Here is a 23,738-nt window from a genome sequence, read left to right on the forward strand (position 1 = left end):
TAAAGATGTAATATGAAATCTTCCAAGAGCAGCAACCTTGTATATTGCCATCTGAACAGGGGTTGTCATTTAGATTTAAAGGGCATTTAATTGCCACCTCACCTAGTTCTTGAGAGCAGGTGAGAAGTGAGCTTGCTGTCAGAACTCAGTTGAACACAGTGCTGAGAAGCAGAGGAAGATCAAAGGAGAAAAGTGGCAGTGGTGGGCAGGTGTGACTGCCATGCCCCCACTCTCAGGCACACAATTGAAATGGGAAGTTTATACAACAGCAGTGGCAGACTTCAGTGTTCCTGTTAAGGATCTCCAGTTCACCTCTGATCAATTTATTTGGATAATGAATGTCATCAAATGAGATCATATCTGGAAAGCTATTAAAGCAGTTCATGACACATAGTAGGGTTTGTTCTCTCCCCTCATCATTTTGATGGTGCCAGTTAAAGTGTGTGTGTGTGTGTGTGTGTGTGTGTGTGTGTGTGTGTGTGTGTGTGTGTGTGTTTATTTGTTTTTTTGGCCGAGACAATCCCATTCCCATACCAACAGGAATTATATGTTCCAAGAGTTTTGGTGCCAGCTCCAGACTTGAAGATAAGTGAATCCAGTATATAGTCATAGCTCTTAGAAACTGTGTAAAAGCATATTATTAATATTATTATTTATTGTTCCATGTGAATATTAACCATGAAAGGACCCTAGGCAAGTCACTTAATCCTGTTTCCCTCATTTGTAAAATGAGGTGGAGAAGGAAATGGCCAAACACTCCAATATCTTTCCCAAGAAAATCCCAGATGTTGTCATGTAGAGTCAGAAAGAAATGAAACAGAACAATCCACAATGTCCTATATGGTGTTATCCTACTCCATTCGATTTTTAAAGAGGTAAACAACCTTTGTCATTCCCAGAGTTGCCTCTAACAGTTGGCCACTATGTTCATGGTAGTTTGCTATTTAATAATGAGAGTAACAATGTGAACCATTTTATAGCATGTATTATGTTCCAGAAACTGTGCCAAGCACTTCTCATTTGAGGTAGGTGTTAGCATTATCTCCAGTTCGTAGTTGAGGAAAACTGAGGCAAACAGGATAAGGTTTGCCCAGTGTCGCAATCTAGTTTAAATATCTGAGGCTGGATTTGAACTCAGGTCTTCCCAACCCCAGCTCCACTGCCCTTTTCAGTGTGACTATAAGTGTTTAAGTTGAACCAAATGATTCCTTGTTGCTGATGTGGAGGAGAAGATGGCTTCAGGTGAAGAATTTATTAGGATAGATAAATGACCAGAAAGCCTTCTCACAATTCTAAGATTCTGTGATCTCTGACAGCAACCTTGTCAATTTTGAGAATTCCCTTAAATCTGATCAGCCAATTTTCAAAGTGTGTCATCAATTTGGCTTTTATAAAAGGATAGGGGAATTTCACTCTGATAATAATCTCACATTTCTGAAGTTTGTAAAGCATGTATCAGAACCCTCACATGTGAGAGAGCTTTACTTTGCTCTTTCTGTGTGTCTACAGTTGTCAGTGTGGGTATTCCTTCCTGACCAGCCCACATCTTCTTTCTCATTCTACGCAGTTTTTGCCCAAGTCCTTCCAGAGAGTTATTGTGAGAAATCGACCTAACTTGTTAGCGCCATTCCCCACAGGGTTTTTTGGTAGTTAAAGACATTTGGAGATTACCAGCCTAGAACCTGGGCTTACTATTTGTCATCTCTCACTTATTCCACATGGTGAGACAACTTTCTTCTTTTTTCCCCAGGATATTCTTTATGTGGTGTCTTTCACACTCTTTCTTACACATAAGTCTCCATAGTTAATATATGGAAGCCCAATTTATACCAGTTGTCCTTTGCATTACAAAGTTGTGGATGACCTGAGTGTGTAGTGGCCATTCCTCACGCATCTAGCCTCTCCGGGAGGTTGAGTAGATAGCATTTTTATCTGACCTTTTCAGATGTGGAAGGACAAATGCCTCTCAACTTCTTCCAGTCACATAGGTGACTTAAACCTTGAAAAGCTAGCTCAGATGTGCTGTTTAAAAATGTTAGCACATGGAATTACAGCCACACTTCCTAGAACTGTCATTTGATTTTACGATTGATTACACTTTATACCAAATGAAGACTTCTAGATATCCATCATGAGGTGCTGTGGCAAAGCAAAATTACCAACTCATGGTAATCCTTCTGATGAATATCTCTTCCTCATCTCTAAAGTCTTATCTTTGGCATTCAGGCATGTGATCCACTGCCAGACCCAGACTCATCACCTCCCCCTTTTCTCTAGTTGCATTTAGGACCTTCTGGACCTTGAGGTTCCTTAGCACAGTCCTTGAGAATCCTGGACCTCCACCACACTGCAGCCATAAGGTACCAGAAGAGGACTTTTATGGAAAAATTGCAAATAGATCCTGGTTAAACCTTCTGCACAGGCCAAGCTAAACAGAGTATCTTTTAGATGTTGAGATGTCCTCTGCATAGTATTCCTTATGTGTTTGATAAGAATCACTCCATTTTTTATACAGATCTGCAGACGAGGATAGTTGTAGATACATAGGTATACTAGACATTTTAAAGCTAAATGAATATTTTAAGTATTAAAATGAATTTAGTGTTCCATGTGAAAGGTTTGCATCATTTATTAAAATGTATTTCTAACCCACTGCATTTTAGTATACCCTTATGTTATAGAAAAACGCAAACAAGTTAGGTGTATTTTAAATCCAATCAAAGAATCATAAAATGTTAAGGCTGAAAGGGACCTTAGAGATCATCTTATCCAACCCACTCATTTTGCAGTTGAAGAAACTGAGGTCCAATGAAAAATCTTATGGCTTACTCAAGCGTACATAGCGGGACAGTGGGGACTATAATTCAAGGTTCCAGTTTCATAATTCATTTTCTATTCTAATACCATTATTATTAGGAATACCTAAAATGTTGATGAGCTGAAAGACTCATGCTTAACTTTAGCCATCCTCTTGATTGTATGGCCTTGAAAAAGTAATTATCCATCTGCAAAAAGTAAGGAATAAAGAAATTCCCTCATCTATCTCATTGTATTTCTAGATTTGATTATTTGAGGAGTCTGATTTTGTTGGTATGGGGAGTCCCTCCCGATACAACTCTCTGCCTATATCTATCTTCTCTTTAAATTTGGAGTTAATTTTGTTCCCTGCATTTAAGAAGTTAATACCCTGCTTGTACCAGACAAGGAATTTGGAAAGGACCTTCACTGTGGTGACCAACCCCACCCCTTTTGGTAAGATATAGTCAGTTTTATTTGTTGTTTTGATGATGTGGTATTTGGTATTCCCTCTGGTCAGTGACCTTATAACTTTCTTTTTGAATAAGCCAGTGAGAACAGCAAAATTTACATAGCGTGGTTAAGTTTGCAAAGCTCTTTATCTCATCTGATCATCAGCATCAACTCTTTGATGTGTATATAACAGGTGTTATTATCAGAATTTTTGGGAAGAAGAATTTGAGATGAGCTAGGTCAAGCAGGGAAGTGGGATTTAAGCCAGATTTCTCTGTCATTGTTCACCTCACGCTCACAGCTACACTGAATACCGCCTTACCACATAGAGTTTTGGCCTCTTGTTTCTTAATTCTGGACCATATTTTCTAATATATTCTTCACTGTTCATCTTTGTGCTCCTTTGTGCAGTTATGGTCTTTTTGTACACTTTTGTGCCGTAACCTCTGTGATGACCAGGAATCCCAAGAAAGGATCCCTATTATTGATTTGGAGCACACAGTGAAACCAGTTCTTTCAACTCCTTCATTTGTAATGCTAAGGAGAATCAGTGAGACAACCTCTTTAAGGTTCAGCAAATCTTCTTCTTGGCCACTGAGCAAGTTTCTGAACTTTAGATCAAAGTAATTAAATTAATGATTCTGGGTGATCAGCAGCTAAGTGATTGTCTCCTAGACCCCTGTTTTCTGTTACTATTTCCATAGACATGGAAGGGAGGAGAATGAATAGGAATGAGGACTATTTGGTAATTTTCTTGGTTTCATGGGTTAGTATGGACAAAGAATTCGTCTCCAAGTGGCCAAACTACTGGGAAGCGTTGAGACCCTCTCTGTACTTTAGCCAGGTTAGGTCTTGGGTAATGGCCACAATTTTCTCTTCCTGTTTGTTTTGCATTTTCATTGTAATAAGTGATTGAAAGATTTGTGTTGAATGAATGAACACAACCCTGAAAAGTACATGTATATGCAATATTTATTTTGCAAATGACATTTAGCCATTTCCTTCAAGTATACAGATTCATTCCTATAACCCTATTTGCTGTTGAGCAGAATTCAGTAAAAAGAAGCTGGTATGTGGTGTTGGGGTGGGTGGGAATTGATGTTGTCTTGAAATGCAAAAGGGGTTTAGTTTCTGTAGTAAGCAAACAGCCTCATTATAAGGTAGTTTCACCTCTGAAGTGGTCCCCAAAGACACTGTTGAACACATGTTGATGAATCGCTGCATTTGAATGAGGTTCCATTGTCTTTTGACTAAAATTGATACAGGGAATAGGTGGTTAATGAGTTTGATTGTCATTGTGCTAACAGTTTTTGCCCTGTATGGAGCCCGTTAGCTACAGGCTTTAATGTAGGTGTTGTGAAAACCTGTGCCATTGATTACTAGAAGAATTCACCTATCCATTCGACATAGATGGCATACTCATCACATTTGCAGATGACATGAAGCTGGAGGGATGAAGCTAATATGCCACCAAATTGTCAGATTGGGCCATTTTTACCTCTTCAACATGGCCCACACATGGTCCCCTCTCTTCACTCACGTGGCAGCCTCTCACCTAAACAGGGGCATCATCAATGGTCTTCCTTGGCTCAAGTTTCTTCTTTCTCTAGTGCTTGTTGCTTGCACTTGCCAAGGTGATTTTCATTTTCCTTAACCAGAGTTCTGTGTATGTCGTATCCTTACTCAGTAAACTCCAGTGGCTCCCTTGTGCCTCTAGCATACAATATAAAGACCTCTGTTTAGCCCTTTGTGATGTAACCCCAATTTGTCTTTTCATTCCCTTCTTACTTTCTAGAGTTCTGCCAAATTAACCTTCTCTCCGATCCTGACATGTAGTAAGCTGTCTCCCTGCCTTTTCTCTGCTTATTTCCCAGTCCTACAAGTATACTTCAGGTCACTCTTAACAGGATGGAAGTTCTTTGAGAGCAGGAATTATTTAATATTTTTTGGCCTTTGTGGTCTTGTATTAAGCATAATACCTGGCACATAGTAGCTGTCAAACAAGTGCTTGATGCTCACTGGACCAAAAGATGCTAACTAAAAGACCTTAGGTATTTAGTATATTGGACTAAATGGAATACACTGAAATTCAACAGGGATAAATGTCTAGTCTCACTAATCACATTTGACTATCCCTTACTGGTTCATTTCTTTGGGCACTATGTTGTAGGAAGATCAATCACAAGCTGGATTGTATGCAGAAAAGGGCACCCAGAAGAGTAAAAGACCTTAAGTTCAACCCATGTAAGGATCAATTGAAGAAAATGGGCTTGCTTGCCTAAGAAGAGAAGACTTAAGAGACCCATAACAGCTATCCTCGAGAATTTGAAATGTTGTTAGATGGAAAGAAGAATGAGTTTTGCTCTACTTGGCCTTAGAGAGGAGATCTAGGATAAATGATGTTTAAAGAAGAAAATTTATGATAGAAAAATTTATACTACTGGATATTAGAGAACTTTGACTTCAGTAAATCTAAAGATTGATAAGTATTACAGATTTAGAACTGTAGGTCCAGGGTATTTTTAAAAAAACTCAAATAGTTACTCTCTCCTCCCAGCTCTGATTTTGGCTGTAGAACCATGGAGAGAACAGGGATTTGGCCAAGGAGATCAATTTAAGGAGAGGGTCAGGTGAAGTGTGATCTGAACGCTTTGTTCTCCTGAAAGAATGATAGGATGCTTCTTTTGTATATTAGCCACCATCTTGGGGTTTCTGTTCCTAGAATGGGACTACTGATACCTGCCCGACTTTTCAGATTCGGTTTCAGCTAATTTTTGACTTTCAGGAACAGAGGGCTGAAGAGCAAAAGGGGAATATGGAAATAGTGGTCCAAAGTGGTTAGTTTCTCCTCACATGGGTAAAAAAAATACTTCTGTCAAACTGACAAAAACAGAGCAGGAACATGATTTCAGTTGAATTTCCTTTTACAGGTAGAGAGCAGGATATACATTTGTGTGAAGAAGGCATAGCATTGATTTCCAGAGGCTCTCAAGTAGCAATAATATTTTCTATTTTGTTATTTGTAGATGATGCCCAGACCTATAACATGTTAAATGATTGAGATGTAGCCACAATGACTTCTGACTAGACCCCTGGTGTTGATACCAGCATAAAGAGAATGAACTAGGCATGAATACGAGCTGTACAAGTTTTCTTACATGGGTCACCTTGGGCATGGCCTCTTTGGGCCTCTCTGTTTCCTCTTCTCTCAAATGTAGTTTGGATTCACTTTTAATGTGTGATCTGAATGATCCTGATAGGTTTTCTATTTATTTGTTTCTGCTTTTGTAGATTACTCCAGTGACTATTCTAGCCATCTCCCCCCAAATCCTTAGACCATTTAGCATTTTGGCCTCTTATGTGATCCTATTAATTTTCTTAGAAGAGAAATTTTGCTTTCTCTCTCAAAAAATATTTTCATGGGAAATGAACATGAAGAAATTTCCAACTCCTTCTGTTCCTCACTATTGAAGAATACCTCTGCCTCTTTTCTGGGACTACTACTGAATTATTTTATCCATTCAAGGACACTCATTGTTGTTGAGAAACCTACCACCTTCAAGTTATCATATACAAATGCTTGCCATAAAGGTGATATAAACTGTCAGCTTCTCTCTTTTAAATTTAAGCTCTCCTAATATCCCCTTTGGTTACTGCTGATAATGTTTGCAAACTTCTGAATATGAATGGCCAAAATATTTTATTTGAATTCCCATTTTTAGTCAACTAGACAACATTATTAGGACTACACATTAAAGATCTGTAATGTGTCTTTAATACTGTTATTAGATGTTAATATCATAGGATAGTGCTTGGAAGATGAAATAGTTCTCATTTACTTTTCACTGTAATGAATGCTTATGTGTCAGGGGACAGCCAGACATCTTTGCCTTCTGTTCAGGTTGGCTGAAGAGGAAAGAGAGGAATGCAAGATAACAATTAGTCATCTGTGAGTAAATGCATTTGGAAGTTCTGAGCAAAGCCAGTAGCACCCCAGGCCTACAGCTTCCCCCTCTCATTTTTCTGCCTTGACTAAATAAAATACGAACAGACAGTAAGTTGTCCATTTTCCAAGATTTCTGGTGGGAGTTCTCCATAATAGATTTGTTATTACTACTGTGGTTTCCAATGCCATTTCATCTCATTGTGCCCATCGTACTATGGGTCCTTTCAGGAGGGGAGAAACCATTTATTTCCTTGAGATGGGTGTTTTATTTTCAGTCACAATTAGAGAATGAGATAGCTTGGCCCTTTTAAGAGGACCTGAATGTAGTAGATCAGTTGAACTAGGTAGGAATGTTAGCTTCCGTAGACTTAGTGCTGAGCTCAGAAAGGAAAGGAAGAATTGTATTTTGGTGTCAAAGTACCTTATGTGGGGTGTTTGAGTTCCCTTTTCTACCTTTGTTTGACTTTATTGTCTACCGTCAAACTTCTACCCCTAATCTGGTCAACAACAGCCATGTTTTATGTGCTATTCCCTTCTTTTTCATCTTATTCTGATTTTCATTTTAGAATTTTCGATGATATATTCTACTTATCCTTTCTCTGCCCACTTGGAAATCTGCTCTTTCCAAATATAAGGTGCTTATCCAACTATGTACACTTTTCTTTCTTTTTTTTAGTCATAAACTCTGGAATGAAGTAATCACATCATCCTGGGTTTTCATCATTTACACTGTAGTGCCAGTTTTTCTTTATTGGTGAAAAGCAGGTCCAGAACAGAATTTCCTCTCATTGGTTTATTTCTTCTGTTTTTTGCTTCCATTGACCTTTACACAAATGTTTTCTGCCATTCTTTACAGTTCCTGGATTTTCTTCCATGCATATGTGTTCTTAATATATATGCTATTCCATCTCTCTTCATCTCCTTAATATACTTGTAGCTATGCTTTAAAGTAATGAGTTGGGTAGATATCAATAGGTAGTTTTATCCCGTCACTTTGATTTCATTGGCTTTAATCAGGTATGTTCTTACAGGCCCTTGTAAGGTATAATCTATTCCTGACTGGGAACCTGTCAGTTCTAAATCATAAACTGTAGTCCAGGGCAGCTAGGCCTTACAGTGGAAAGACTAATGGGCCTGAAGTCAGGAAGACCTGAGCTTTAATCTAATCTAGCCTCAGACACTAGCTATGTGATCCTGCCAGGTCACTTCACTCCATTTGCCTCAGTTTCCTCATCTGTAAAAGAAGCTGGAGAAGGAAATAGTCAACTACTCCAGGATCTTTGCCAAACAAAAATCCCAAATGGGGTTACAAAAAGTTGGATGCGACTGAAAACAACAAAACAACAGCAAACAATAGTCCAGAGAGCCACAAATGATGGCAAAATACTCTAGAACAAGAGTAGAGAGAAAGTTGTCCAATAGAGCTTGGGTCCCAGGGCCCGAATCCAAGGCTCTAGAAGAAGAGAGATGAGGATGTAGCTAGAAAACAGAAGACCTAGAATTGGAGGTGCCTAAAATCCTCACTTTATAGATGAGGAAACAAAGGCACATTGTTCTGAAGAAACTGAGATACTTTCTCTTAAGAAGAGAGCTACAATAATTTTTGCTTTTTTGATGTTGGAGACCAAGGGACCATTGCATTGCACACATCAGGCAAAGCCAGCTTATTCTCATCTCCCTTGGTGAAAGATAGTTGCTTATGTATGTAGTTTTGAACCAAGGAGATATTCAATGGAGAATCTATGGGAAAATTTGGACAAAAAATGTTTTTAATTAGAAGGTACCAGTGAATTGCCATCCATGCCATGGAGTGTGTGCTCTCATTGATGAGATTTTATTAGTTAAGTAATAGCATATGTAGGCACTGGAATAGGTGCCTTGAGTGACATAGACAATAAATTAGGTCCTTGGTATACTGTTGACTATTTTTGAAACTGAATATAGTTTTTAGATTTTTTAAAAAAGAATTCATAGATGAACAAAATAAGTTGTAAGACACAACCCTTGCCCTCAAAGAGCTTGACATCTAGTTGGGGGGAGATTAAGATACACTGTTCCCAGTCATGTAACAGTGTAAGACCATTAATGATTTATTGCAGAAAGCAGCTCAGTAAAGGAAAATGGGTAAAGTAGTAAAGGAAAAAGATCTATGGGCAAGAATAATCAAAGAAAGCTTCGTGGAAGACCAGCATCAAGTCTGGTATGTAGAACATAGTAGGTAAATGTGGAAATGAAGAAGTAACAATGATGGGGGCTGAGCTGGGCTTTGCACAGTATAAGACAGGTAAATGTGGAAGCAGGAATAAATTCAGTATGTGTAAATTCATGAAGAAACTTGTTGTAGGCAGCACTCTTTTGATATTGTTTTGAGAAAATGGCAAGTTATCACATGTTTTTTGCCAGACATTTGTAGATTTATCACTCTGAAGGAAGAAAGAAAGAAAAATCCTCTGAGTCATAATGCTGAAATTGTTTTTCACTGTCTGATTATTTTTGCTTATTCAAAGAAAAAACAAAAAAACAATTAATTTTTTAATTCAAAATGTGCTATAAATGCTCAAAGGAATCTTGACTTCCCATTCTCAGAGGCCCCAGTCATTCTTATATGTGCTACATTCCAAAGGGACAGCCAGATAAAAACTTTTATGAGGTTTTCATGGTAACTGGAGGGTTTGTCAGGCACTGTGAAAATAGTTTCCTTCTGGAATTGGAAAAAAAATGCCCCCCCCCTCAACCTTTTCATAATCAGTTGTAGTCCTGAACAGATCCTTGCTGTGAATAGCATAATGTGAAATTGAATGAGATATTTGTGTTGGAACCAGGGTTTTCCTGGCTATTTTAATATTTTCTTTTTTCATAAAGACCCTAGCAGCTTGAACATTTCAAAGCAACCATCAGTAAAGGCATGAGAAGAATTAAATCTTTCTTAAAGAGAACATGGAATGTTCAGCTTAAAAATCATTAGAGAATCCTGCTGTTGAATACCACTTTCAGTCATTTCCCTTCTGTCAGTTGGTTAGAGAGGAGGGTAGATTTTATTATATGAATAAATAGCTAGGTTGTTATTTCTGTTTTCTCATCAATATCATCCTTGGAGTTAGGGCAGAAAATCTTTGTGTTGGATGCTTTTGGTGGCAGTGGGTTAAAATCTATACTATTTTTCTAAGTAGGATTTTGATGGCTTAGAGAAATTTCCCTTTATTCTTCAGGGTGGAATTGAATGTCTCAAATGTTGGACCTCTATCACTGTCAGTTCAGTTTGATAGTCTTTTGGAGCATATTCTCCATATGGACACTTTGCTAGGTTTGGATACTGGCCTTGGTACAAACATATGTGACTAACAGCCTCTCCTGTAGAGGTGAATACTGTACAGTGTCCTGTATTTGTCTCGTGCTTGAAATTCAACAGTTATTTGGTTTCCAGCATAAGAAAATGAAATCACTGCAACTCTGTTATTTATGAGGGTTTTTCCTAGGAAGATCCCTTGTCTTAAGAGTCTGAACACAACCTGACTTCCAATTCTATTCTTCTGTGACCAAGTTTCTTGTCACAATTACTGAAAAATAAAATTTAAACATGAAGAGTAGCTTTGATGTAAACTGAGATCTTTTTGGGAAAAATGATCTGACCTTTAGGGGTGTGCGGATGTAAACTGTCTTCTTTGGGGAGACTCTCAAACCCTGGGAAGAGCATACCTTTCCCAGACAAGCCCTTCTCAAGTTAGGTGGTTTCATTCAATCAGAGATCTTGGTCAGATCACCCTCCATTGAAACTGAGATCTTTTGGGGGTGCCTCGGATCCCTTTCAGGGAGTTCCCAGACTCTGAGAAAAGCCATCAAATTCCCAGTTAAGTGATTTTATTCGATTGGAGATTTCTGCCTGATGGTCCTCTATTGATTATCCCAGACAGCTCCCAGCCCCAGGCCAACATTTACCCATACAACCAAGGGTCTGTTAACCCACCTTTGCCAAATTCCCAATGAGAAGTTTTGCCCACTAAGAAAGCCTCACTCTTAGTGAACAATAAAATTTCCTTTTCTGCCACTCAGATTTTGGGTTTGCGAATTCTCTTGCATTGGATCTGGGTTGACCACAGGGGATTCCCCACCCTAATTCTCGTACCTCTTCATGACCACTAGCCTCATCATTTGTACCTCATCAGCTTCAATTTAAAAAAAAATATAAATCTTTTTTAAAAGTTTTTTTTGAATACTCTGCCTTTATATCACATTCGTTTCTAAAAACTGATCAGTGTACATCAACTATTTTAAAGCATATACACAAAATTTCATACTCACTTTTATTGTCCCTTATCTCTCCAGTGAAAAGAGAGGAGTTCCATTTTCTTATCTCTTTGAGGCCAAGCTTCCTATTAAAATCAGTCATCTTCACTTTTGTCTTATTTTTTTCATTATTATAATTGTATCTGTTGTTTTCTTTGTTCTGCTTACATTACTCTGCATCAATTCATAGGTCTTCCCATGTTTCTTTGAATTCCATAAATTAGACATTTTTTATTTCTTTATAGTATTTTATGTTTTAATTATAAATAAAAATGGTTTTCAATATTCACTTTTGTGAGATTTTGAGTTTCTAGGTTTTTCTTCCTCCTTCCTTTACTTCCCCTTCCTCAAACTAGTAAGTGTTCTGATATAGGTTATACATGTACAATCCTTTTAAACATATTTCCACATTAATCATGTTGTGAAAGTAAAACCAAAACAAAGGGGAGAAAACCATGAGAACGAAAAAGCAAATTAGTCATTTCTTAGGAAATAGTGGCATTCTATTATATTCATGCCTTATAATTTGTTTGACCATTCCCTGGTAAACTACATTGCCAGATTTAATTTTTCTTGTTGTTCAGTTGTGTAACTGAACACACCGTGCTCCCCATTTGTGATTTTCTTGGCAGAGATACTGACGTGGTTTGCCATTGCATTCTCTAGCTTATTTTATAGAGGAGGAAACTGAGGCAGACAGGGTGAAGTGACTTGCCCAGAATCACACAACTAGTACTTGTCTGAGGGTGGATTTGATCTCAGGAAAATGTGTCTTCCTGAATCCAGGCCCAGATGCTCTGTCTGCTGTATCACCATGTAGTGGCTAAAATTTTAAAGTGCTTTATAAATGGGAGCTATTTTTCTTGTTTCAATGTAGTTTTACAGACAAATTGTGTAAGATTGAGTATGAGGAAGAGAAACCATTGTGTGGATGAAATAGAATTAAGTTTGTAGGCAAGTGAACTGGGCTCGATTCCTCGCTTTTCCATTTATGGAAAATTGAATAAATTAAAGGCAAATCATTTAAACTCTCTGAGTCTCATAATCCATAAATGGGAGAATAAGACTTGAGCTAGCCACTTCAGAGCGTTGTTCTAAAGAAAAGTATTTTGTAAATCTTAAGATTCTATATAAATAAGAGAATTTTTAAAATTACCTATCTGCAGACATTTATTGAAGTGCCTACTATTTACCAGGAACTGTACTAAGTAGTCAGAGTTACCTTGTTGCATAGAAGTCTAACCATTTTTTTGGTCACTTAATAAGAAGGACATGCTGTGTTCATTTCCAATTAAAATGATAAATTTTTAACCTCCTCTTCCCCTTTTAGTTTACCATTCCATTCAAGTCAACTTTAACCTTCAAAAACATTTGAAATATTAACAAATTGGTTTGGTTCTCTGAATATTTTACTTATTTCAATGGCTATCCTGAAAACATTACCAGTTTTTTTTAAAAGATTACTAGACTGTCATAAAAATGTATAAAATTGAAACTAGTTTCTTAGTTTCTCATTTCAATGATTTCAGTTTCTTTTAGATTGTAAGCTCTTGGAAGGAAGAAACTCTCATTTTTGCTATGCAGTCCCAACAGCTAACCCTGTTCTTGCATAATGACAGTATTTTGAGATGGTTGCCAAAGTCAGCCAAATTTGGTTTTCTAATCAGTTAGTTGTGTTCTACAATTTTTCTATCTCTACCTATAAGAACCTCTCCCCCCCTTCCCCCCTAACAAGACTTTATTGTGCCGTCACCCTCATTGTCCTTCCTGGGCAAGAGCTTTGCCCCTGAGGGCACCAGAGAACTCTTCTGCAGATGGTTTCTGGCATCATCATGCAGAAACCCAAGTTTGTTTGCCTTGGCCAAATCTCTTTTGTTCAACACCTATTTAATTGCTGAGGTATCAGAATTTTACTGTTTACTTAGAAGAAGGTGTTCTCTTGGATGGATGTCTTCTTGCCAGATGGTGTGATCCCTTGATACCCCTTATAAAATAAAATATATAAACAGATAGATCAATAATTCAGAGCTGGTGGCATAAATCAGTCACATGGTCTGTTCCAGCAGATGGGGCAGGCCCCTCTCTTTTCATTCTGAAGACCTAATTCATAAAACATGGTTTAGCTAATTTCTACCTGACTCTCATTTGGCCAGAGCATACTTCTTGGAAGCTGAATTTTTAACTTCCTGATGCTTCGTTATTGGACACAAATACAAATAGAAAAACAAGCTGACATGAACTAGTCTTGGATATGACCCATAGAGAAAGTCTACTCTGTGCTTCTAGCCCCCTCACCTGGTTTTCATGTAATCCTTTTTCCAACCCCACAATTGACCAAAGTTATCAATCACCTGGTGGGCATCTAGAGGAGGGTGATTCCCATGGGGAAAGACCCTGACTTCATGCCTTGTGAACATCATTTGGAATAGAGAAGACATGAGGAGAGAGGGCCTGGTGCATCCCTAACAGAGTCCTCCCAAGGGAGAAGGGCATTCTCTCAGGATAGTGGTTTCCTTTACTTTGGAGGTCTTCAGGCTAAAAGGCGACCACATGCAGGGATTCTTAGAATAGGGATTTTTTTAAAGCATTATCTGGATAAGAATGGTCACCGAGGTCCCTTCTTACTTGGAAATTCTGTGACTGATTGTCAGTCTAGAGGAGAAAAATTATAGCTTTGGAATTCTTTTTCCTTAATTGTTGTCATATGCTAGGAAGCAGAAATGAGCTGCTATTAGTGCACATACTCTTGAGAGTGCCCTCTATTGATTTAGATTTGTAATTTTCAAAGTGCTGTCAGGGGACCTCTGGGAGTTCCTTAGAGGTTTTCACAGGTTGTGTAGAGTCAAAAATACTTTCATCATAATAATACCATGATGTCTTCATTCCTAAGACAGTAAATAAAACCGTATTTATTTTTATGTATTACAACATTTTATCTCTATCCATCACATAAGCATACAGAAAACTCTTTGGGGGGTATCTTCAGTAATTTTTAAGAGACTTAAAGAGGATTCTAAGAATAAGATGAAAAGTACTTATTTAGAACTTGCTGCTCATGATAGAAAGGGGATGTTTCTCTGCTCCTTAAATAGTAAATGTTTGCCAAGAAAATTTCTTGGCCCTCATTTTTCTCTCGTGGCTTTTCCACACACAAATCTGCTTATTGCAGAAAGGACTTTCTGAGCAGGAGACCTGCCATTGGTGGCTTCTCAAGTGCCTGTCGTGTTTCTTTCATACTTGGGTTTTTCAGTCTGCCTGGTGCATTTTTTTGAGGCTAATAAAAGGATCAGAATTGCTCAGTGCCCTGAATCTCCCTTATGGGAGATTCTATCTCTATCTATATAATTATTTGTCTTGCTTGCACTTTAGCTTCCTAATTGCTGAAATGGAAATAAGCTATACTTTTCATATTAGGTTTTCCGGAAAGCTCTTTTGAATGCCAACTAGAGAGATCAAAAGTTCACACATTTCAAGCTGAAAGAGACTTAGAGGTCCTCCTAGTCCAAACCTCTCATTTGATAGAGTAGGACATTGAGGTCTAGGGAGGAGAAGCGATTTGTCTCAAGTCTCAGAGATTATAAGTGGAGCTGGGATTTGAACCTTGGTCCACCTTCTTCTGACTCCCAGCCTCCCACTATTTTGTCACACTGTGGTTCAATAAACTCTAGTTCTATTAAGGTGCAATAACTACACTAGGAAACTGGCTACTGCCCAGACTTTTTTTTTTTCCACAGAGGAACAAACTCTTTTGACTACTACTTTGTGTCTTATAGGGATAAAAACAAACTGTTGAGAGCCAGTCACGCTGTAACTCCTGTTTAACATTGCCATGAAACTCAGAGTCTTTTAGCTCAGCTAAGATGCTTCCTAAAACTTCCTCAGCCCAATGGATCCTTGCAAGCTTTGTACTGAAATTGTGCAGTGAAATAGAATGTTGGAATGCTGCTGACCCCCTACTTCTCATCTGAACATCCCTCTTCCTTTGAGGATGACTCCCAAGACCCTCTTTCCTCTTTCTCCTTGGCCAAGATCATCCACACAATGTGGGCATGATGCCCTGTGGCTGAGCTGTACTCATCCATGAGGATGAGGGAGTGAAGGTGCAGAACTCGGACTGGAAGCACGATCCTCTGCCTTTCATGTCAGAGATCTATGTAATAATGTTCCTTGCCTGCACTTCTGTTCTCATATATAAGCCACGGCTTAGACCTAGCACCTCACAAATCACCCTAAACAGAGTGGATGCTTCATACATGTTTGTTTGGGTATAGATATATTTCAATGAAAAAATAAAGTTGAGAACCCTGGCAGGTGTTTTGGCTCAGCACTTTTTGGTCATCTTGGTTCATCACTGTGGAAAAATAGATCAGAATCTTATGATGAAGAAATTTCTAGCAAAATCCAGTCTTGTCTTTCATAGTACTACCCTTACCCACCCCTCAGGAGTGGAATGGAAAATCAGGCTCATGATTCAGAAAACAAAAGTATAATAGTTAACTCTGATTCTTCCCTGACACGATCTCAAACAAAGGTTGGTAGAAAAGGGCACTGCATCGATGCCAGGACATGTCCTCTTTTGGAGAGATTCCTGCTCTAGAGGGTGGAACTAGTCCAAATGCTCTTGGCCACATTGGTCCTTTTTTTTCTTGAAAAAAGGAATTCCAAATGTATTGGAACTCCAAATGTCATTGGAGTCTTCAACTATTTTATTTTTTTTATAATAACTTTTTATTGACAGAATCTATGCCAGGGTAATTTTTTTACAACATTATCCCTTGCACTCACTTCTGTTCCAATTTTTCCCCTCCCTCCCTTCACCCCCTCCCCCAGATGGCAAGCAGTCCTATATATGTTAGATATGTTGCAGTATATCCTAGATACAATATATGTGTGCAGAACTGAACAGTTCTCTTGTTGCACAGGGAGAATTGGATTCAGAAGGTATAAATAACCCAGGGAGAAAAAAACAAACATGCAAATAGTTCACATATATCCAACACATTGGATGTAGTTGCTTCTGTCCATCATTTATCAATTGAAACTGAGTTAGGTCTCTTTGTCAAAGAAATCCACTTCCATCAGAATAAATCCTCATACAGTATCGTTGTTGAAGTATATAATGATCTCCTGGTTCTGCTCATTTCACTTAGCATCAGTTCAGGTAGGTCTCCCCAAGCCTCTCTGTATTCATCCTGCTGGTCATTCCTTACAGAGCAATAATATTCCATAACATTCATATACCACCATTTACTCAACCATTCTCCAATTGATGGGCATCCATTCATTTTCCAGCTTCTAGCCACCACAAACAGGGCTGCCACAAACATTTTGGCACATACAGGTCCCTTTCCCTTCTTTGGTATTTCTTTGGGATATAAGCCCAGTAGTAGCACTGCTGGATCAAAGGGTATGCAGAGTTCAATAACTTTTTGGGCATAATTCCAGATTGCTCTCCAGAATGGTTGGATTCATTCACAACTCCATCAACAATGCATCAGTGTCCCAGTTTTCCCACATCCCCTCCAATATTCATCATTATTTTTTCCTGTCATCTTAGCCAGTCTGACAGGTGTGTAGTGGTATCTCAGAGTTGTCTTAATTTGCATTTCTCTGATCAATAGTGATTTGAGTCTTCAACTATTTTAATCCATGGAACATTTAAATGAAGATCTATGCCAGAAAACAGTTGCATAGTTCTCTTTTACCCTTTGTATCTCCTATCATAGGCTAAAAGCATTGCTACTGCTGCTTCTAAATCTGACTTTTGTAAGAAGGAAAGGAAGTCATGAGTCAGGGCAGGAGAAAGGACTCAGTGAACTATCTTTTATCTAGATTTTTCTTTTTTCTTTTATTTCTGTTTTTTTTTATTAAACCTTTTTATTTTCAAAACACGTATAGGTAGCTTTTTGTGTTCCAATTTTTCCCCCTTTCACCCATCCCCTCCCCTAGATGGCAAGTAATCTAATATTCGTTAAATGTGTAATTCTTCTATGCATTTTCCACAAATTTCATGCTGCACAAGAAAAATCAGATAAAAATGAGAAAGAAAAAAGTAAGCAAACAGCAACAAAGATAAAAATACTATGTTGTGGTCCACACTCCGTCCCCACAGTCCTCTCTCTGGGTGTAGATGGCTCTCTCCGCCACAAGACCATTGGAACTGGTTTGAATCATTTCATTGTTAAAGAGAGCCACATCCATCAGAATTGATCCTCATATAGTCTTGCTATTGCCATGTACAATGATCTCTTGGCTCTGCTCGTTTCACTCAGCATCAGTTCACGTAAGTCTCTCCAGGACTCTCTGAAATCATTCAGGTGATCATTTCTCATAGAACTATAATCTTCCCTAACATTCATATCCCATAACTTGTTCAGCCATTTCCCAACTGATGGGCATCCACTCAGTTTCTGGTTTCTTGCCACCACAAAAAGGGCTGCACAAACATTTATCAGTCCCTTTCCCTTTTTTATGAATTCTTTGGGATACAGGCCCAGTAGAGACACTGCTGGATCAAAGAGTATGCACAGTTTGATAGCCCTTTGGACATAGTTTCAAATCTAGAATGGTTGAATCAGTTCACAACACCACCAACAATGTATTAGTGTCCCATTTTTCCCACAATCCCTCCAACATTCATCATTATCTTTTCCTGTCTAGATTTTTCAAATAAAGCAAAAGAAAAGATACTTTTTCATCTGTCTGTCCATTCTTCTCTCAGATAAGTAGATCTGAGGAACCCTCCTATTCTGTATTCTCTTCTATTATTCCCTTTTTTGTAATATAATAATGTATCTCAAACTCAGAGCTAGCATTTTTTGCAACATGAATATTCTGGATACTTTCCCAGTAAATATGGAGGTAAAGCAGGGATGCCTTCTTTCCTTATTGCTATTTAACATAGTTCTAGAAATGCTAACAGTGGCAACAAGACAAGAGAAAGAAATCAGAGAATTAAAAAGAGTAAAAATTTCATTTCCTCTTCCTTGTTTTCTGTCAGAAAATGCTAGGGACAATTAGCAAAGAAATAGTTGAAGCAATCAATACCTTTAATAAAGCTGCTAGTAGGACCTGAAATAACCCACAAAAGTCAGAAGCATTCTGATACTTTAGTCAGGGTCTGGGAAGTAGAGGGAAGGTGTATATGTTGGAAAATGTAGGATTATTTAAAAAGAAAAGATGAATAAACATTCATTTAAAAAATAAGAACAAAAGGATTGGAACTTCTTAAATGATAGACCATACAGAGATTTTGCCCTACTTTTCCCAAAGCATTATGAGCTACAAGTACTTGCAGACAGCATATGCATACAGAAAAAAATATAATACATTGAGGCAATTCTCTGAATAAATTCTTAAAAAGAAACCTTAAAACCCTTAGTCATAGTCATGATATTTTTGGCAAAAGCAAAATTTATTGGGGTAGGGTGAGATTGTGTCTAATTTAGCTGCATAATTATTGAAACTATATTTACATGCAGCCATAGGGAATTTTTATGTGGGTATGTAAAAAACACTATTAAAATTTATTAGAGTAGTATCCTTCTCATTTTCTTTCTAATATTACTACTACTAATAACAGAAATTTATATAAACTATGAAATTTCCAAGTCCCTGTGAAGATAGTCTTTCATTTGTGCCTTAGAGCAGATTTGTGAGTTAGGAAACATAGGTAATAGCCTCATATTACAGCTGGGGGAAACTAAGGCTCAAAGAGATTCAGTGAGCTAAATCTGAAGTTTCTAAGATTGGGTGTGAACTCTTGTCTTCCTGACTCTGAGTTCAGCTCCCTAGTAAATATACCAGGCTACCTCACTAATAACAATGAGGATATCGGCAATAATTCTCAAGATTTAAAATAAGGCATATCCTTGGTCAAAGGCCCATGTGCAGTGAGATTAGAATGATTTACTTCATGCGCCTCTTCATGCATTATTTGATCTTTTTCTGAAAAATAAGCCCCCTTTTCATATGATAATCATCTAGCCATCTATAAACCTTGAGATCCATTAAAATATTACATAAATGAAATATCTTATAATTTCCTCTTCCTCTGTAGTCTCATCCCTCCCTCCCCCACATACCTATAGCACACCATATTCTAGTCTACAGGTCTAACTTAATTGCATCCAGAGTTTTGAGTACCACGTAATTAATGGCATTAACAACTAAAAGACATTCATTATTCCAGCATCCCCTTAATGAAGCAAAGCTAGTTCTATCCAGGGAATTGTTACATATTGGTAATTAGAATTCTTCTATCTGATGGTAAAAAACCATCTACTAAATAATGCCACTTCAAATCATACCAATCAGGGTGACCACCATGGGAATTTTGCTCTGAGAAAAGCCAGTGGCAGTTTTCCTTTTCTGATCCCTTTAGAACCAATCCATCTCTTTTCGTCAGTTACTGTCCTCTTAGTGACAATTTCACTAAGTAGCAATGTAGTTAAGAAAGCAGGATTTTAGTTTCCTCACCTTTGCTAAATGTTAAAGTGTCGTGAAGACATTCAGCCTTGAGGTGGGAGCCAACTCATTTCAGACATGATATCTCTCCCCAAACTGAAGCATTACATAAAAGCTAAACAATGCCAAATGGAGCTGGCCGAGCACAGAAGCCAAATCCATTTCTTCTCTTTCATCTCCAGTGTTCCATTTCCTCGGAGGCTGACCTTAGTCAAACATCTATTAAAGTTACCTTTTGATCTCAACCCCTTTTTTTTTGGGGGGGGAAGTCAATCTTTAAAATTTTTTCCCAGAGACAATCACACCATTGTGTTTTAATGTTCCCAGGGTATGTGAGTAAATAGGATTCCCTGATCTATGTGATAGAACCCTGGCTAAATGGGACAATCATTTTTGTGTCAGAGACAAGAATCAAAAGGTAGCATTCTTCAGAGGCTGTTAACTGGAAAAAAAAAAAACCCAGGTCAAAGGAAACACGTTAACTGGTCATGGGGGGGGGGGGGGGGCTTTGATTAAAATGCCTTGTAATTTGATAACAGGTAGCTGTTCATTTGTAATATGATTTTCTCTCTCCACTAGTCAAAGTTACTCAGTGATTAATCTGGAAAAGGGTTTGTTTCTCTTTGCTTATATTAATGTTAAGTGGAAAAAGAAAAACAAAAGAACAAATCAATCCTTGAGTTACTAAAAAGGGTTATTCTGATGAGATACTGGGAAGATCAGCCATTTGCTGTAGTTGAAAAAGGGAAGTTCAAGATGTTATTTAACAAGTTATATACACATATACCCATGCATCTCCATGTATTATAATATTGAAATGGTTAACTTTACTTCTCAAGTTTTTTTTTTATTATAAATGATTTAATTGATTAGCACATATTTATTGCTTATGGTGTACCAGGCCCAGAGGCTTACTGGAAAATGTATTATTTTGAAATCATTAGAAGTGACCATCTGAACTGCAAACAGAAAATGGATTCCTTACCAACATAATCTGACAATCTCATTATACATGCAAAGCGACACATATTGCTAATTCAATCACAACTTATCCTGTTGCATAAAAAAGGTGATGCTCCCATTCAAGATCCCTTTGGGAAAAGGCAGTAGGAGCCTCTGAAAGAGAGAAAGCCACATAACTCCACAGAGTTTGTGAGGCTCAAAAAGGCTCTCCTCCTACCCCTTCTCCCATATACACATACCGCACTAGATACTTTTCTCTGTGGAAAAAGATGGAGAAGAGCTGTTATTAGCCAAAAAGGATGAGAAGCTTAATTACACAGGTCACCAGAGGTAGTAATAATGCTATGGAGGGTTTTGAAATTGTACTTTTTATTCTGGAACTCGCCCAAATTACATGTGTCTTTGAGCACAGATGAATTCTGCTCTTATAGAAATAGTGCCACTGGGCTACACCATGGGTTGAGATAGCAAGGGGAGAAAAAGAAAATAAGCAACAAGAACAAAAGAGAGGGTTCATCAATTGGCGTTTGAAAGGTAAAATTACTCATTAGCAGCTCAAAATAGGTTCTTCTACAAATCTGTAGAGTCACACATTTTGAACCACAAAGGATCTCAAGAGGTCATCTAATTCAACCCCCCATTTTTTTATAGAGGAGGAAACTGAGACAGAGAGGTTTCACATAGCTCCTAAATGGCAGTTGAAATTTGAACCCAGGACCTCTCCTCTATGCTATAAAATCCTCCAAAGACACCCAGTTCTATGTTTCATCATAGCAACAGTATCTATAGTTGTTTTATTTGCAATGTTATTCTTTTATTCTCTTCTATCAGCCGTGTGTGTGTGTGTGTGTGTATAATATTTATTTATTTATCTGTTTATTTGTAGTCATATTATTAAGCAACAGGCTATAGAATTCAGAAGCTCCCTGCAGAATGGGAGAAATTTCTTTGCAACCTTTCTTTTTTTATATATTTGAATTAGATTGCTCCTTTAGCCCCTTGAAAGTATTGGCTGTGTATTTAGAACATGTTTGTTCTTCTTTCTAAAACTGGACCAAGAGAGAATTTAGAAACCAGAAGTTGCAGGCCTTCTGGCAAACCATCCGCCAGTCCTAGGACTATAATTACTTTGCAAGAGGAGACTTCTCACCCCTCAATGACCTCTATTAATTATTTCATCTTTACCTATAATCTCCACGTACACTATGGTCCAGTAAAAAGAACGTTGAGAAGGCCTGGGGTCAATCCACTGCCTGTGTGACCTTGAGTTAATCACCTCTGGGCCACATTTTTCACAAGTTGAAAATGTGAAAGTTAGATGAGATGGAATTTAACATCCTTTACAAATTGAATCTGCAATTCTTGGGCTATTCTGGCAATCCCAAGTAATAGCACTTTGCAACTAAATGCATAGGGTTGAGAATTCTGTTCTACTAGGGCTAGCTTAAAACACTAATATTCTGTGATGTCAAACTAAAATACTTTCCACATAAAATTTTAAGTGAAAACACTTTAAGTGAAGGATTCTTGACTTTTTTGTGTCATGGACCCCTTTGGCCATCTGATGGATCCTATGAGCCACTTTCTGAGAATGCTCTTTTTAAATGGATACAATGAAATACTTGAGATTACAAAGGAAACCGGTCATGGTTTCTTAGTGTAATTTTCCCCTTCAAGTTCTTGAACCCTCTGAAATCTATCCGTGGACCCCTTTGGGGTCTGTGGAATTCTAATTAAGAACCTCTGTCATAAGATGCATTTTGACACTGATCAATTAAAAGCCAATGGGTTAGGAACTAGACTAGCCTTTTGCAGTCTTCTCTTTTCCTAGAGAATTGGAAATGTCCTGATTTTCATAAAAGGAATGGGAATGGAGCTGGCAATATATCACTGAAGAATCTCCTGATTCCTGTTAAAATTTGTGAACATATTATTAGAGGGATACAATTCATTTAGAAAAAACATAGTGATACCAAAGAGTGAAAACAAGTTATGGCAGATGAACTTCATTTTCTTTTATTGACAGTGTGACTAGACTGGGAGGTCAGGAAAATATTGCATGTGTAGGCCATATAGATTTTAATGAATTATTTGACACAGTCTCTTCTATTGTTCTTGTGGGAAAAAATGGAGAGATGTGGAACAGATGCCAAAAGGTCTCGACATGTTAGAGGATTGGGCGTAATCTGATAAGATTTAACTTAATAGGAACAAATCCAAAATTCTATCGTTGTGTTTCAAAAAATCAACTCTATAAGTATGTGATGGATGAGACTCTTGACTAGAAAGCAGGTTTTTTCTTTAAAAGAATTTGGGATTTTAGTGGATTGTGAGCTCACTATCAAGTGAGTAATATGGTATGATAGTAAAAATATTATTGAAGTGTTAGGTTGCATTAAGAGAGTAGTAGCAAAATGTTCTTGGCTTTGAGTTATGAAGATCTGAGTTCAGATTTTGCCTCTAATCCTTCACTAAGAAGTTCACTCCAGTGGCTCTGTATGACCTTCAGGAGCTAATGTGAAGTCATTTGCTCACCATTTCAAGGTCCTCACAATCTGGTCCCTTTTTACCTTTCTATTTTCTTAAATTTTCCTCCCTTCCTCATACTTGTGATCCAGCTCTTTTGGCCTCTCTGTGCTGTTTCTCGTACATGTCTCCTTATTGGAAACTATTAAATTATTGCCTTCCTTCAATGAGTCTGTCTAGAGACATCTACTCCATGTCTTATATGATACACAAGAAGCATAAGATTTGGTTTCTGCCATCAAGGATCTTATCATTTGATAATAGGGACCTCACAGATCCTTGGGCCAAGTTGTGAATCAGCGTA

At 37.8% G+C, this 23,738-nt stretch overlaps 1 protein-coding gene across 2 annotated transcripts in view; it reads left to right on the forward strand.

The window, feature by feature from the left end:
• Positions 1–23,738, forward strand: part of DACH2 (dachshund family transcription factor 2) — a 430,511-nt gene that overhangs the window by 251,058 nt on the left and 155,715 nt on the right. The gene's annotated exons all lie outside the window — the stretch shown is intronic.

Source organism: Antechinus flavipes, chromosome X (genome assembly GCF_016432865.1).
Source record: "Antechinus flavipes isolate AdamAnt ecotype Samford, QLD, Australia chromosome X, AdamAnt_v2, whole genome shotgun sequence".
In the NCBI taxonomy this organism is placed as follows: Eukaryota; Metazoa; Chordata; class Mammalia; order Dasyuromorphia; family Dasyuridae; genus Antechinus; species Antechinus flavipes.